At 38.2% G+C, this 18,419-nt stretch overlaps 1 long non-coding RNA gene across 6 annotated transcripts in view; it reads right to left on the bottom strand.

Moving 5' to 3' along the window:
• The window catches only part of LOC122967646, a 78,341-nt gene that overhangs the window by 26,146 nt on the left and 33,776 nt on the right, over positions 1-18,419 (bottom strand). For 5 of the 6 annotated variants that reach the window (XR_006398649.1, XR_006398651.1, XR_006398653.1 and 2 more), the window contains exon 4: positions 2,122-2,226. This is a non-coding gene — a long non-coding RNA (uncharacterized LOC122967646). Of the gene's footprint in view, positions 1-130; positions 224-2,121; positions 2,227-18,419 lie in introns of those variants that run through there. The other variant, XR_006398650.1, reaches the window with a different exon arrangement.

Genomic DNA, 18,419 nt, shown 5'->3' with positions numbered 1-18,419 from the left:
TCACTTCATAAACAGAAACTGAATCAAAAGCTGCAAAGTACCGCCTGTGCTGTTTGATTGACAGGTAATCTGCGGGAGCTACAGTGCAAAACACTACGTCAACGCTCAGTTTTGATTTGAATTCTTCATTTCTGAAAATGTCGTCAGTCTCCGGTGTTAATTGCTGTCAATCAGCGTAAAGATGAAATGAAAATCAGTCTTGTGTCCAGACAGAACTCTGACACTGGAAAGACTCTTTAAAACCACAGATTAACTTCAATGACATCATTTCTTAATGTGAAATACCCAAAATTTTAAAAACTTTCTACAATATCATTGGAAACTGTGATACAGTTCAGATTGGCGAAATAATGCGGTGATGGCAAATAACCTATAGTTAAGGTTAGACAACTTAAACACTGAGGATAGAGCGAGGGAAAAATTGCGGTTATGATTTAAAAACAGGAAGTTGGTTGCACATGCAACTTCCAGATGATCCTTTTCCTGCTTCGTTCCATGAAGGGCACGCTACCTCCCGCACCGGCACTGAATGTTGATACAAGGTGTAATTTATGCGCTGTGGAATCATCTAATATGTATGTAATTCCCAGAGATACTGTATAAATCTAAACACAGTTTATGTATGCAGGGCATGTACACAGGGTACAGCTCCAGTGGAGTCCAAGTGGAATCCAAACATCCAAATTTTAGTAGCCACAGAGACACTTTATTTGACAAAATGTGTGTGTGTTTTTTAGGTACACATCCAATTTCTAAACCTAAATGGACACCAAATATGGGCAAGAGAGAGTAAGCATCAGATTTAGTATTTATGACTGTTATGGAGGATTATTCTGACAGATAAAAGGTTAAACTCACAGGTGGATGCTTCACAGACCGGTATTTGACAATCTGATGGCAGCGTTAAAAAAAAAAGGGACACTGTAGATCTTAAGTTGCTTTAGTTAAGTGAAAGGGAGGGACAACGATGAGCTTCCCTGATTTCACTGCTGGACCGAATTAAAGGTTGATGCCCCATGAATAGAAATGTAAGAGGTGCCGCAAGGACAATAATATTTAAAGCACCATGCGATGAAGTCATCACTTAAGAAATAAAACAGCTCTGTGGACACGGGAAGTCTGCTCGCCCTGGCAGTACGACTCAACAACTCGGTAATAACAAATGAAGAAAAAGGCAAAGTTGTGGAACCAGCTGTCTTCTCTCCCCGTTTAACTAGACCTCTTATAGTTATGAGATGCACATTTTAAAGCTCAGGTCATAATTTGACGATGATATGATTTTATATGTTTCTATGAACACGGTGTTGAGCAGATGTTTCTAAACTAGTTTTTACAAAAATGGTGTTATAAACTCCAGTGTGTCAGCATGATAGCTACTGTATATATTTAAAGTAAACTTCAAAAGTGTCAGTTTTACAAAAAACTATAAACAAGACTATTTGCATTTTAGGGTTTTTTACACCAATTCCTTTAAATTGCCCTTTAAATTTGTGATTTATACCTCAAATTACTTATTTGTGAACTCAGTTTACTTACTAATATGCTTAAATTTCTTAACTCATTCCCTCAAATTGATAATTACATCCTAAAAAGAATATTATAACTACTAAGTATTAACACTGTAGTAAAAAAAACAGACTCATTACCTTGATACAACTTGCTGCATTTATGTTCCAGACAGTAAATGTAGTCAAACCAGCACAATGAGCTATAAGAGGCTAAAAGTTGCTGCAAACTACCCTCTTCCCATTAAATGTAAGTGATTGATTCCTTGATAATATGAAACATATTGATTAGTGGTGCTTTAACTGATGGAATGGAAAAACATGTCATTCCTTTCCTTCTTTGGGATGCTACTAAAGGATTGACTTGTAAGATAAAACAGGAAATCCTGTGAGGTGCAAAGCAACATGGCTGAAGGTGACTCTAAGCCCGTGCTTATCGGGGGGATTCAGTAAACAAGAGGCCTGGCAAGCGCAGCGCTCGGCTGTTGACAACTGGTGATGGTGACCAGGTGGGATATGTTATCCTAACAGTCTGGAACTCTTGTGAATTATTTGCTGATAGATATAAACAGCTGTTATTCTTGGTAATGGAAAGCAATTAGAAACATCTGCATACTTGGCTGTGAGCGATGCCTCCGAATGGCGGCCGTGGCTCCCAGGTGCCGCTGGGAAATAATTACATCATCAGGACGGGGGCCGGGGCTGGAGGACTGCTAGTGATCTGTGAAGAGCAAGGAGGAGAGCCCAAAGAGGGACAAACACACACACACACAAATATGTGTTCATGAGACCTGTAAGGACTTTCTGTTGATTACATTTTAACCTCCAACCTTTACGATTTCCTTTAATCCTTATTGGTCCTAATCTTTAAACCAAACACCTAACATAAACCTATCTTTAATGTTACAGGGTTTCCGCCAATGTGTTGCAAACCACCTCTCACCTCCCAACTACCCAGTGATTTTCTATGTATTTGTTATTGTAAACAAATCTCATGTGCTGAGCCAAACCAGAAAATAATTGGTTTGACTAATCAGAGCGATCACGTTTTCAGTCTCCGTAGAGTAGTTCTGCTACTGAGCATGTGTGAGAACGCAGTTACGTTTACAGAGCTTCGCTAGCTTCTTGTGCTACATATTACAACCTCTTGACTTTGTACTACAGTGTAAATTTCTCAAATAACTTTAGTACAAAGTAAACAATGCCTTCTAGGGGAAGGAACATGTCATCCAGTGCAGCAGTGTGGCTCACTGATGTGTTTTTAATAGTTTTTGGACAACAACGGAGGTCTACGGCACAGAGGAAACAGATTTATCAGGCTTTGGATACACTCACAATACTTCTGGTGGATCAATGCATTGGTGGTTTGGCTGGTTTGTGCACTCCCAAACCTGATTCCAGGTATTATCTTAGCTCTTAGCCCAAATAGTAATCCTAAACTAACTCTTTAATTCAACCTCAACACGGTCCTAACTGAGCTAGATCCTTTTTTATAAGCCTTATAAACTCTAAAGATAATTTAGAAGAGTGCTTAACAAAAATAAGGGAACACCTAAAGGGGTTTGTGAAGTGAAAATATCCTGTAAAGTCCATCTAATTCAAACATAATATTTAGTGAAGAGATGAAGTTAGACAGTATTGGCACCGTCAACCGGACAGGTGCGACCTGACAAACCTGATCAGCATTTCCCAACAGCAGAAAAGCATCTGCAGCCGCAGTAGAGCCACACTTTTTTTTTTTTTTTTTTTTTAGTGTTTCAGTACATTACTGTACAACTATAAAGATAGATACGACAATGACACATTAGTTTAAAAACTGTAAAACTACTCACTCCAAATGTCTGAGACTCAAACTGCTTCTCACAGGCATACAAGTACAAGAACACACTTCTAAACACATACACCCACAGATGAAGACTGCAGACATTTGTTATGGTGATAATTAATTCTGTTTTCCAAGCAACATAAAACCTCTCTCTCTCTCTGTAAATGATCTGAAGTTGAAATTCACTCTGAATGTCATTAAGTGAAACTCTTAAAAGCCACATGGACAACCTGACCCTGAGGGCCACATCCAAACTGATAACAGTGTAGTTTATATGTAGTGTTCTTTGTGCCTTTTAATGATGAATTTGTTGAAATCAAAGATGTTAATCTCAGCAAGACATTCTCACTCAAACAAAACAAACTCAAAACAAACTATTCAGTGACATCTCCAGATTAAATCACACAACTAAACAAACTTTCTTCACATTTCAACAAGTCAGAAGTTTGGTTTTGCCAGTGTAGTCCTATGAAGCTTTGAGAAGGACATGATGTTGATGTTATGTATTCAGCCGTATTTTTGCTATGTTTTATGCTGTGCTATACAAGTAATCATGCCTGTCCTATGTTTTGGCAAAATGTTACTGAGCTGAGCATAAATACTCAGCATGTAAACGCAGGAGAGAAGTAGATTATGATATTGTAATGTTGGTTGTTTTTAGCATTCAAGTAACTTTTTCTTATTGTTACTTTACCTGGATGTTTGAGCTTCATTGTACAGAGTGATGTATGTGCAGAGTTTGACTGCAGCTCAGTTTAAGCTGTGTAAGATTTGTGACATCACAGCTGGTTTGGAAGCGAATTACGGTCCAGTATACAACTTACATCCTGCATACAACATGTCTGGCAGGGGAGTTTAACTATTAACTTGATGGTTACAACATTAAAACTTCAGGTCATGGGTATAATGAAGGAACGAGGACAGCTGCTTCTTCTTCTTTAGAACTTTTTAATGACAGCTTAAGATAACAAAACCCCAACAACATACGTGATACATCACTTCACTTACGGTGTATCATGTTCCCAATCTACACAAAAATAAATCTCATTTTACACTATGGGAGTAGTTCATGAAGTTTCTACGGATTATTTTTATTTCTTTATTCTGCAGTGAAAAGGTTTCACCATTGGACACCATATGAGACTCATGGAGACCACTGAGTCTAGTTAACATTATTAATTTTTAATTGACATGTATGTAGCTTTGTATTTTGTATGGTGTGTTCTGTGTTTTTTTTTTGTATTTTTTTGTTTGTTGGTTTTTTTTGTTGTTTTTTTTTGTTTTGTACTGTTTGTTGTTGTGCTGTTGTATGCTTTGATTGTGGGGGACTACGGATGCAGATTAGCTTCGAGCTAATTGTACACTGTCCCAATCAATAAATCAAATCAAATAATTTGACGGAATTCAAACCATCCACATGTGCTGATCTCCAACAATGAGGAAGGTTAGTAGGGCTTATTTGAACATGGGCAAAAATGAAATATTCCACGTGTACTTATATGTTCAAATTCAAAATTCACAGCATGATTGACAAAATATCTCAATTCAAAAGTCCACAAACTTCATCTCAAGGTCAAGAATGAACAAGTGGCAACCCAAACTAGTTAGTATTTTACAACCAAGTATTACATTTAGAGGGAGAGTTCTTCACTTTAAGATATCAGAAACTACTTCGTACTGTACCTTTATGGTGGAACAATACATCTGTGTCTTTTACATCTGTGTATTGATGTAGCTTTCCACACAAAAAAAGTACTTATTTTTGGGTGTGTTCAGTGCCCTTTACTGGAAATGTTCTCTTTGATATTTGATATGCAGTCAGTCACGCCACAGTGTGTCTTCCTCTAATTATGTTGTGTATGTGAGCCGCTGACCTTCTGCCCCAGCCTCCCTCTCTCTCTAAACAATACCGCGGCTGTAAGAGCCCCGACTGTGTGATGGCTCTGAATTTACCCCTGCTAAAGCATGACTGTGACTCTCCACATACATCAACGTACGGGCCCCTACTGAGCGTGCTCATCAGCTGTAAATACCAGCAGTCTGCGCTGCCGTGGTGAAATGAGCAGTCTGGGGGATTTGACCATGTTGTGAGGTGGCAGGTCGGGCCTGATGGTTAAAGAGAGTGTCCTGTAAGCAGAAGGTCACGGGCCCGATTGCACTGTGCAGGAAAATGAGTCCTGACTAGGTGTCCTTGAGAAACACGCTGACTTTGACGTGAAGTCTTTGTGCACAAAAGCATCAGCTACAGTATGTGACTGAAAGTAGAAACGCACAGAATGTGAGGAATGTCTCGATTTTGGGGGGTTAAAAAACACTCGTCCCTCCTAATAATTTACGAGCGGTCTATTATCAGACAAGCACAGGAAATAGCGTCTGATCCAACTCACATTCTCCACCCAGAGTTCCAGCTCTTACCTTCTGGTAGAAGATTCAGGATTCCTGAGAGCAGGCCGAACCGTTATAAGGGTTGTGCAATATGTGGCTATTATCAGTAGGTGTGTATGTGTATTCGTGTATGTGTATGGAAGCCATGTGCTGTTAAGATGTTGATGTTTTTTTTCTGTTACTCTGCAGTTTGTATGATTTTATCTTCTGTGGAACTGCAGGACGGAGTCCAGAACAAATTTCCCTACGGGGACATTATAGTTTATCTTATATTTGGAGGAAATATGTAATATGTGATAAATTTACTGGATATTTTAGATGTAGAGAGTCTCTGTGTCCCATGTTTGGTATCTGTTGCAAGTTTCCAGTAAATGAAGATTCAGTTTGCTGTGTAAAATAGACAGAATTATTTCATTTTGTATTGCACCACTTATGAAATTTCCGAGCAGCTCGCTTCTGATTTTTCAAAATGCCTCTCAGATCTGAGTTAATTTTCAAAACCTCATTAGTGAGCTGGCAATTTTGGGGGATTTGAGGGAGTTATAACAAAAGTGGCAGGTGTAACTAATCACATAATAATATTTCGTATATCTCATATTTATTCACTAATATCCTAGCATACTCTGCAGGAGAAAAGAGTGTTATAAAATGTACAAATGCATTTAGATCTGTTTTATTTTATATCTCAAACACCTTTGTATACCTGCAGCTGTTAAATAGTGTCACTACTTTGTTTAAAACAAGTGTATAGCTTGTTTTTTTTATCAGATTCATGGCACCTGTAAGGATTTTACTGTGAAGTTGCTGCAGCCACTGGATGTAAATGCAGATTACAGCATTTCAGGTGGATAAACTGGACTAAAACTACTTCCAAAATTTTTTCTGCACTCTAAAAGCTCATATTATTGTATGTGATTACTGTAGATTGTACATTTTAGCATATACTTGCAACATATTTCATATGTGCCTTCTGTCAAAATATAATTTTAGATTTAAGTGTTACTCTGGCACGGTGTTGGTTTGCTGTAAGATATTCATTTCTAATTCATTACAACCTGCATCACATTCTGTCATGTTCAACTTGGTGCACTCCCAACATCTTACTTATTTCCACTGGCAAGTCTTACACTGAATTGTCAGCAACCAGATGATTGAGAAACAGAGTTATTTTCTTCTCCTCTCATACAGGACTGTAAGACTGATGTAAAACTGTAAAAGTGAAGCAGATGGGCGAGTGCTAATTGCTACAATAAACCTCCACAAGCTTAGAAATGTTTTACAAATTCAGCTTATACACAAAGCAATGAAGTAGAAAAAACGTCCAGTCTTTTGGAGAAATATCACTTTGATGAAGATCTACGATAAAACAACACAGCAAAAAAAAGTCTCCTTTTCTACTGCATTGTCTCTGCAGCAGACAGGAGATAGAAGCAGCTCCAACACAAAACATTATGTTTGTGCCTTTGTTTCATCGGGGCCTGTAATCCCTCGGGCAACAAACAGAAAATATCCGTCAGAACGGATGAACCTGCGGGTTGTGAGTCGCGGCTGTAGCGGCTGGATATGTTGATGCCGGCTGGCGTACCTGTCACAGAAAGCTGCAAGCGCAGTTCAAAAACGAGGTGGCTGGTGTCACATTAGTCTGCTGAGGGAGTCGGTGACGAATATGAGCACAGCGGAGCATCACACAGTGAGTCTGTATCCGTCAGCACTTTCTTATTTTGACTTTTTTTCCTGCTTTGTAGTGTGTTTGGGGTTTGTTTTTACGATAGGGCTTCACTCTCCATCTTTGTTGTTCCTGTAAGCTTTTTAGTGTTATCATGTGTCAATCGAAACAATGTGAATGGTCCAGCTACATCTGTTAGCTTAGATTTTATGGGTTTTTTTGGTTCACCAATGGAGGCCATCACAGCTCATCCTATCTGTACTTCCTCTTGTCTAACACATCCTGTACACCAGTAGATATTTCCCTATAAAGATCCACCAGATAGTGAGATAGAACATGGAGAAACTAATCACTGGACACAGGTTGGATTGCTGTTCTGTTACATCAGTATGCTAATATCAAAGACATGTATGTTAGGGTTAATACTACCGTCAGTGCTGGAGTTGGTCCCCGGGCGCTGCACTGCGGTTGTATAGGACGGGTCAAATGCAGAGGACAAATTTCGTTTCAATGTATGTGAGTGCTGAGAGATAAGTAAGCAAAACAGACTCATCCCTTTAACCCCCAGCTCAGTTGTATACCCTTTTGTACCTGGATTATTTTTACCACATGCATGATGCATGTATATGTATATTACATGCATATTCGTGTAGCTGTTTAAACAATGAGCAATCTGTAAGAGTTTAGTTTCTACCATCCTGCAAGCAGAGCAGTGGGTAGTAAAGAGATTTATTTATTTATAGGTAACTTTCATAAATATATATAAAATATATAGCCTTCGTTTTCCATGCACAAGCAATTTTTAAGCATAACAAAACTAGAAAAGTATTGCTTGGCACATTGCCTTTATTTTATAGAGACAGTAGAGAGTACAGAGTATTTATGCAGGGGGGTGGCAGGCAACAAAGGTTCCCAGCCAGAGTCGAACTGGGGACGCTGCACTCGGCTATTAGATGCCTCATAAGAGTATTTCAACATATATATATTCACAATTTATATAGTGCAACATAGTGCAAAGTATACAGCTTCAATATAGAGTTTGACACTTATATACACACAGTTACAGTTTTAAAAAGTTGGCACTGCTGTACACTGTTATGTGACTTATAAAATCCAGGTTATATCAATACAAACGGTGCAGCATAATCCATATCTTGGTGTTTGTACCGGTGTGTCCTTTATACAGGTTAAGCTGCCAACTCCTACTGTAAAACCATTGTACACGGTGAACGATGTGATTCTGATATAACTCGGACTAGTACAGTCTGTTAATCTATTCAGAGAGAGACTGCAGTGTCCTCATACTACAAGTCAAGTACATGATCAGATATGCTTTTGTAAATGCTTTTCATTTAAACTGACCTGCTGGTCTGAGACTGACCTGCTGGTCTGAGTTGATGAAAAACAATAATAATAATTGGTGTGCGGAGGTACTGTACGGCACAGCACAGCACGGTGGATGAAACCAAAGTACTTTTCCTCCTCCCAGATGGTCCGTTCAGCCTTTTAATAATGAAATCTGCTTTTGTGTTATTTAAAAAATTACAATAACCTTTCTGCTAATCCCCCCGATTTACGACCCCGTACACCTGGATTTCTGCGCTGTACGTACGTCCGAAATCCCCCTCGGCTCTTGATAACATATTAGGATTATATCTCGGATATGGTTCTTTAATAAATAGTTTAGATAAGCATATCTGTTTAATTTTATCCACCCGCCCCCCTCCCTGCATGCAGGATTACAGTGAAAGGGTTGGTTTTTATTGAGCGCGTGTACTGCAGTCCACGGACAGATCATGCAAACATCTGTACAACAATTCATCAGAAAGAATTATGTATGGCAGACTGGAGGGCTCTAAGCTGTGTGTATTTCAACATCCCAGTGTCCTCGATGACTGAGGCAGATCATAAATAATGGAAGCAGAGTTAATTGGTTTATGCTATGAGCATGTGTTATATATATTGATGGCATACCGTCGGTGTGCTGTTGCTCTGTGCTGGACCAGACACGTATACTGTGGCTTCCGATTTGATGAATGATCTCCATCTCTTGGTTGGATTTATAAGGTTTAGGTTCAGCTTATATGGTATTTATGCATAAAAATGATGATGAGACAGCTGTTCAAGTGGCTACTGGAAAAGTAACAAAGACGACAACGAAAAAAAAGCAAAACGTCAAACAAATTTAGGAGAAATTTCCAACAGAATTTACTTACAATGTGGCCAAAAGTGATGGAAGATCTTAAAGGGGACCTGTGAGCAAAAAGTACCGGCTTCAGACTGCTCTGAACGCTCGGTTTCCAACGTTTTTTTCTACTTTCAGCCCGAGCTGATGTCACTGCTCTGCCCTACTAACATTATAGTGTTTTTCTATTGTTTTGGGGGGTAGTCACGCTGAGCCATTACTTGAGTCCAGCTGGCACGCTGTGAGTGTTTTTCCATCACACAGCAGAGCAAAGTAAGATAAGTTGTTTACCTGTCGGAGGAGTGCTGGTTGTCTGGAGCTCTTCATCAAACATCATCATCACTGTGGCTGTTTCTGCTTGTGCTAGTCCTCCCTGCATCATTTCTAACTCATCCGCTCAACAAATAGCTCTATATGTTGTTGTTTCGACTGGTTTTTAGCACTGCTAACGAAGCTCTGCTAATTTGGTGAGGAACACCTTTCATTTCCTGTAAATTCTTCACAATAAAAGTCTCCTGTTAGTCATTTTAGATTCTCTGCTTAACCTTCATCTGACGCTGATCCTATTTTAGCAACTAAAAACAAGTACATGGGCAGCCCAAGCCTTTGTGTGACCCTAAGCAGAATTTGTTTTACCCCACACAATCAGAAGCACACGTTGAAGAGCAACAACCAAACCAGCATCTAACGGGTTCAAAGTGACATCTGCAGGTATTTTTACATGCCGTTTCATGTGCTGCAGCTGAGCAGCTAATTAGCATCTAGCTGCTAACTTACGTTAGCGATGCACAATTGGGCATTGAATATTCTATATTTTTAAACATTGGACATCTTGAATGTTGTTTTTATTTGGGAAAAGTTCCATGCTGTAAGTGGTTTACAGAATATATGGAAAACAAAGTTTTATTTGTGTCCCCTCCTCCCTTTTTTTTATTTTGCTGACCCAAAAAATGATCCGATCCGTGACTCAAATCCGTGATACGATCCGAATCCTGAGTTTTGTGATCCGTTGCATCCCTAACATTTATCTAGTACCAGGTTAGGGAAAGATTGTGGTTTTTAAAATAATAACCACTAACATTTTTGCCCCCAAATTTATTTTTTTTAAACAAGCATAAACCACTTAAAAATCTTTTTTGACAACTTTATCAATTTATCACAATTTTTACACATTTTATTTGGATATTAATTTAGAATTTAATTTGGATCTGTCCAATATACCCATTTCTCTGACATTTTTTATTATACATATTGGTTCATTTTAAAACCCCTGCAGGAAACACATATGGGTGAGAATATTTTTCCCCAGAAAAGTTGCTCTCAGCACAAAGTGTATAAAGACAGCAGATGTAGACTGTATCTCATATAAAGGCTTTGGATGTAATCATTTGTTTTTTTAAGGTATCAGTGACAGAAAGCAACAAAAAGGTCATTTATTTATGTTGAAATACTGCAGATTATTACCTTCAAATACACAGAACCACTCTGTTTATGGTCAAACTGAAAAAAAAAAAAAAAAAAAAAAAAAGTGTGACAGACTTTTAAATTATGCATGCTGCACTTGACCATGAGGTCTGAATTTTCTAAGCCAAACACCCCACTCTCTGTGGGTCGTGAACCCCCCCACCCCCACCCCCACCCCCTGCTTTTGTATTTTACCTTGCGTGCTGGGGTAAATACCTCAGCACCTGCATGTTGCACTGATTTCACCCAGCCCCGGCAGATGGTCCTCACCCTTCACTGAACACACAACTCCAGCACCTGGGACGCTGGGGAAATCCTTCCGTGCTCCTGCCACTCTTATCAGAGCGCACATGCACATATTATAAACACAGATGCAATGTCATGTGTGCTGGCATGCGCGTCCGCATGCACAGGCAAACGTAAACGCAACGACGAGTGGGTGTGAAGACGCAAACAGGCAAATGCTTCTTGTTTCCACATATAAACATAAATTCATTCATGTGAGGATAAAAAATTGTAACAAAATAGAGAAAATAAATGTAGAGAGGAGGTTTATAGTGTCTCAGCTTCATGGTTCAAGTACAAGACATCATAACAGGAAATGATTTTACACACTCATTAATACACAAACACACATCTTCTGTAATTGAGAAAACAAGTGCAGGTGCTAACTCAAGAATCACAGAATCACAAATGTGCACAGAAGGTTTTGTTCTTCCACAGTACAGTTGAAAATGTGCCAAAAATGTCACTTTATAATTAAGACAAACACACAAAGATACATGTTTCATTTAACCAACTAATTCTTTAACTAGAGGAGTAAAACAAAATGTGTTTTTATATTATAAAAATCAAAGCCTGTTTGCCTCATTAATATTGTTCTGTAGCTTTTCTCTTAATATGCATTATGGTCTCTGTGCCCACCTTCTGTACGCCTTTTCTATTTTAATACAATAAATGGCCAAAAATATATGGGCACCCAAACATTACATCCATATGTGATTGCTGAATGTCTCATTCCTTTCCAAAAGATTTCCCAACTTTGATTCAAGGATTTGCTTCCATTCAGCAACAAGAGCATCAGCTACGTTGGGCGATAAGGCCTAGCTCGCAGTCGGTGGTCCGGTTGATCCTAAAGGTGTTGGATGGAGTTGAGGTCAGGTGTCTGTGCAGGTCAGTCTTCTACAGCAAACTGGGAAAATCATTTCATTATGGACCTGGCTTTTGTGTACTGGGGTATTGGGGTTGGAAGAACACTACTGTATAAAATAATATGAATATGATGATGATGGTGTAGCATTGAGGTTTCCTTTCATTGAGACTAAGGGGCCAAACACAAACCATGAAAAACAGCCCCAGACCAAGAGGTGTCCACACACTTTTGGCCCCATATGAAGTCTATCTTAAGTATTGTTTACTAATGTGCAATAATGCTGTTGTGTGTTTGTGTTTTTAATATGTTTCTCTAAATTTTTGCAGCTGGACCGAGACTGACACAAATAATTTTTCTAAATTACCTCTAAGTTCTTAGTTTTACAGTCGCTTTTTACATGTTATTACTTATAATTCTGTTACCATTTTTTCTTTTCCTTTTTAAATTTTAACGTTGACATATTGTATTACTTCACTCTGTTGTTGTGTTGTAAAGCATTTTGTAATCTCTGTTAAGAAAAGTGCTATTAAAATAAATTACTATTACAACAATTTATTGCTACATTTGTAAAATACAATATTACATGCACAACATTAAAGTTAAATACCACACAAACACACTCCCACCCATACACAGCACACACACATACACACACTAGCCAGCAGCTGAGCTCCAGAGATGCAGACTGTAAAAAATGCTGATGTTGTCCCCTCACAGAAAATCACACAGTAAACAAGCAGCCGTGCTCAGATTCGTTGTGATGAGGAGGAGCTGTTCCTTCTTTGAGCTTAATGTGAAAATATTCCCCACAACCCCATGACTGCGTGCCTGGACGGACGCGACCGGAGGCACAATGTATAGACAAATAAACGCCTTATGGCGACTGTTGCTCTGCTCCTTGCTGATTTAATTAAAGAAGCCTTCTGTGCTAGCAGTGCAGCACAAAGGAATGTTAATGATGGAATTAATGGCTGCTGTTTTCCTACACTGAGCTCTGCACCATCCACACGTTGTCCGACAAGTATCCCTGAGCTGAATTACAGGCCTGGTTGAGCTACTTCATATGGACACAGACTTCACTTTTCATATCTGCACTGTCAAAGTGAGCAGCAGCGAATGCCTTTTGTTTTTAGCGTTAATTAAAATCTCTGCAACGCTAATGTGATGTATCATTTCAACCAAAGTCAGACTGTTGGGATGAATTTAACAGGCTGAATATAAACAGCTTTTGTCAAGTGGAGGGTTAGTGGAAGGAAGGCTTCCTCTGGGTTTGAGGCTATCATTATCTTGCAGATTTAAGGCGTTGGTTGTTCAGCCGATGCTTCTCTCTAGAGAAACAGTGCAACCAAATAAGGAAAAAGTCAAAGAGAAAAAAAGTCAAAAAGTCAAGATCATGGATGATAAAGGAACCAACAAGCAGCATGCAACAGCAAGAAAAGTTCAGCCAAAACCATTTTCATCACAAAAAGGTTTTGAACCAGTATCTGAAAGATGTCAGTCCTGCTTTCTACCAGCAGCTTTTAGCTTTGTCCATGTACAGTCTTGCTTAAGGCTGAAACATGCTTCTCTGGGCTGCATGTAGGTTAACATGTTCATGCACTTTTATTCTTCTATGTACAACTTTTATAATGTTTTTTCTCTTCTCTGTTTGTTTATGTGTAGGTTTGCAGAAACTTTTACGTTTCTGTGCAGTATCTTTAGCAGAGGTATAACCCATCCAGCTTCCAGACTTTGTTTGTTGATGCTTTCCAAATCTTATATAACCATTATGCTTTATGTAGGCATTTTCTGATCTGCCTCCTCTTTGGTTAAGGTTTAGTTAAGTTTAGGCAACTAAAATTGCTTTCTAGGAAGAACTGTTTTTTTGTTTTTTGTTTTTTTTCTTTAAAACTACATTGGTAAAGTTTGGGAAAGATCATGGTTGTTAAAGTCCAATACTTTGCTCACTCATCCATCCACCCAAACCTCCTCTTTATGATGTTCTGTGGCACCAAATAAACTATTTCTGCGTTTGCTTCCCAGTCATTATTTGAAAATATAAAAACACAACCAAAGCTGAGAACAGTCTTGATTGAAAATGTGTCACCAAAAATTCTTAACCAATGCAAGTGCAGCAGTGAGAGCGACACTATAGCAGGTAAAAGACTGGTTCTGTCTTCTTTTTAAGTTTTATGCTCAGTCTATGATATCAAACCTTTGAGGAACTTAGTTTTTGTACAGGATGTAACAACCATGCTATGACTTTAGAGCGCCCCATATCATTTGTGTTTGCATTCTTACGTAGGGTGTTTTAGTCTTAAAAAACAGTTTACCTAATCTCCACTGGCAGACTTTTTCACTTGGTAGTGAATAAATTTTTATGATTCATAGACTGGTTATTAGGGCTGTGCCCGAATACAAATACATTATTTAGCAAAGCACAAATAGTGGGTTTTTGAAGAATGTTTGTGTCATACAGATATTTTAAAATTTATTTGCTTTTGGGAAGAAAAAAAAAACAAATTTCAAATGCCAGCATGCAGGTCTTTTACATCGCTATCTCAGTCTCTCTCCTCTGCTCCGCTGTTACGTCCATCAGCAGATCTCAACAAGGGGAGTCACATCCACCTGCTACATGACGCACATTTCCTAATTTGGACATCATTCCTGGAGTCGGGGGGTGTTCCCCAGAGATAAAGCTGAGCTACTGACATATGCAAAGTGAGTTCCCCTTCTCCTTTCCACAAAGTTAGGTTGTAAAAAATAATAATGATTATATGATAGATTGATAATAAAAAATACAAATACAAATAATTTTGCTGCCTCAACAAATACAAATACAAATACTGGGCTCTCCACACATCACTACTGGTTATGATTTCTTGAAGAATGTTTGTGGATTGTGTGTAAATAATGGTGATTTCTCAACATGAATACATCATTTGAGTAACCAACCAGGCCTGGAACTTCCATCCAAATTGTCATTTGGAGCCATTTTCCCTTTAATCTGATAAGTGTGTTTAACCTTGGCCTGTCTGAAATATTTATACACAAAGTGCTGCAGAACTTCCCTTCAGTACAGGTATCATTTTTGTTCAACCTTTCTGAATATTAATGAAAAACTTCCCACAATGTTTATTCAAGAACTTAAATGAATCAGGAGCAATAAATCACGCCCACGTGTCTGAAGCCCCCGGACACAGTCAAGGGAACCGGGTGATAAATCACTGAAAGAAAAGGTAATGTGGCCTTATACTTCAAAGTTTAATCGTCATGCAAAGAATCACTCTCTCCTCACGGACGACAGAGTCAAAGATACTTTGAGGTCCAGACCTTCACTCCTGTCCCGCATCAATCAGAACTGGGCGTTTTTTAATTTTCTGACTGTAAGATCTCTCCGCCGCTTGAGATATTAAGGGTCAAGTTATTTTTTGACATTAGTTTGACTCTTAGTAAAGCAGCTGTTTCATGCGGAGCTCAACATTACAGTGTTATGAAGACTACTTTATAGTGTTTCATGTCCTGAATGTGATCTGAAAAGGTCAAGAGTCCTTTATATAAATGCTATAAATACTACACTGTAAATGGAGAAAGATATGTCTTCATTCTCACATTTATTTCATTACTTTTTTGTTCACTCCTTCCTACACTGGAACTCTGGACCTCTCTCTTCAATTATTTTGAATTTTCCAGAAAGTTTAAAGGTATAATATGTAATTATTCCGCATTAAAATGTCTAAAAACAACTAGACTTATGTTATTTATTTTGTTGAGTTGTGTACTTACATTATCCCAAATGTTTCCAACAATTTTCAAGCCCAGAGAAATCTGTAATTTAATCAAAATAACGGACCGTTTCATTTGGTCGCATGTCAATGGCGTCATACCTCCTCTACCAAAGAGTAAACACGCACAAGATGCATACAGCGGTGCTGTGTTTGTCCGCTACAATGGCGTCTACCAAAGAGTAACTTACACACATACAAGATAATACATCGGCGTTGTGGTTGTTCCACAGAAACTGTTAGAAATTGACTTTTATTCAGTTTTAAGCCACATGTTCGTGATAAATTTTGGTCATTTTTAACTATATCTTTTAGCCAGAAGAAGGACTTCATTGGACGTCTGGATCTTAAGTTATCAGAGAAATAAACTGGACATCGTCGGAGAAATATTGATTTTTTAGGTGAAACAGCTTTAATTAGTATTTTTAACTTACCAAAGCAGCTGTTTCATGCGGAGCTCGACACTACAGTGTTACAAAGACTGCTTTATAGTGTTTCATGTCCTGAATGTGATCTGAAAAGGTCAAGGGTCCTTTATATAAACGCTATAAATACTACACTGTAAATGGAGAAAGATATGTCTTCATTCTCACATTTATTTCATTACTTTTTTGTTCACTCCTTCCTAAACTGGAACTCTGGACCTCTCTCCTCAATTATTTTGAATTTTCTGGAAAATGTAAGTTTTGATATGTCATTGGTCTGTTGTAGAAACACACAGCTGTAGTTTTACATAAAAATCCTTCCTCATGCTATGATTACAGCATATGGCTTAAGAATTACACATCTCTAATGTCATACAAGCATTGACATACTTAATCTGACAGTAACCTTATTTCTTTTGAGGGGTACAAGATTGTAAAATTGGTCTCAATGCATTATTTGTTTTTTTTTTGTTACCTCTGTATTTTTGTACTGTTTTCTTCTGTGTAAATGACTCTTTGCTTTTTGCTCTCTGTTGTCTGGTTCATGTGTGTCTAAAATCTTGCTGTGGGTCTCTTTGTCTCTCCAGCACAGCTAGTGGTTCTACCCTTCTCTACTCTTCTCCTCAGTTCCCCTTTAAATTCAATATTAAAATGTGATCTTCATTGACTTTTGACCTTCCCTCTGGAAGCTCGTCATCTAAAAAGTCTGAAATCTGTTCTGTGTAATATCTGTCCAATGTGGTATTTAGATTGGATTATCTGGTCCTCCATGCATCCATTCATGATGATTCTTTTTTTTAATGTTTGGAAGGCCACAGTCACTGCACTGATGGAATTTAATTTGTATGTAACGAGAGGAAAAAGAAGAAATTTCTTAATCCAACCTGACACCTCACTGTAGCAGGTCACTGAAGGTCCTGAAAGGTCAACATTTAATTTCTACAACAAAGAAAAAGCCCAAAGCAACCTCTTTATGAACAGACATTCAGGTTAACAGGGTGCTTTGGCAAAATTGATTATAGTACTTTAACTCAAAGGTTGCCAATTTAATCCCTTTACAAGCCAGAATCTGTTTCTTAGACGTGTCAAAGCGTCCTCAAGGAAGACAATAAAACCCTGACCTTCTAATATCACTTTTTAAAAGCAGAGATGAAGATTAAACTGCCTTTAAATAAAGATAAAGTACAAGAAACAGATAATCTAAGTTAAAGCATAAAGGGTAGATCAATAGCGTAAAACAATAAAACATTAAACCTGCATTAATTGATTTTTCTTCTACTTGGAGGCAGCGGAAACAGGTTATGAAGTCAACATTGACATCCATCCATCCGTCTGTCCACCTGGTGAATGTAAGTCCAATATTCACTCTCTTTTAGCTCTGTTTTTGCTCTCCACCAACTCCTGAGGGAAATATCTGGCTCTTTAGCTGCTAAATGCTCCACTATGTTCACTAGCTAGTGTACAGTGGTGCTTTTAGAGCTTCATCTCTGAAAACAGCTGCCTGTTGCGGCTGAAAATGACGCTACGAGAGCGCTGAGAGTGAAGCAAAACATTAAAGTTGCAGCCGGACGGATAAACAATGAGCTGTCAAGCTGATAATTATCTGTAGGTTCATCGCTACAAGTGACACCTCTGACATTTCATATATTGTTATTGTAAAAACACTGATTATAGCCATTTTAAAAGCACATACAAAGCTAACAATGTATGAGGCTAACAGTTAGCCTTAAAAATAACAAAGTGACAAATTAATGTTAATGCTCTTCTTGGTAATACTGCTTTAAATACAAGAATGTATGGTTTGATATACAGTGTGACGTACAGTATGTTATAATACTGTCATAAAAATGCAGATTAACCCCTAAAAGGCGAGTCAAATAGTTTCCAAAATGACGTTTCCAACAAAGTAATGATGCAGTCCCTACTAGCAAATTACTTAGACCTCTACATGTATAAATGAAATATGCTAAAGAAGCTATTTTACTTAGCATTATTTTGCTTCCCCAGTCAATTTTTTTTAAAGATTTGACTGGTCTCTTTTACTAAA

This window comes from Thunnus albacares, chromosome 2 (assembly GCF_914725855.1).
Source record: "Thunnus albacares chromosome 2, fThuAlb1.1, whole genome shotgun sequence".
In the NCBI taxonomy this organism is placed as follows: Eukaryota; Metazoa; Chordata; class Actinopteri; order Scombriformes; family Scombridae; genus Thunnus; species Thunnus albacares.
Note: the sequence above shows the minus strand (reverse complement) of the source record. Positions and strands in the feature narration are given on the sequence as shown.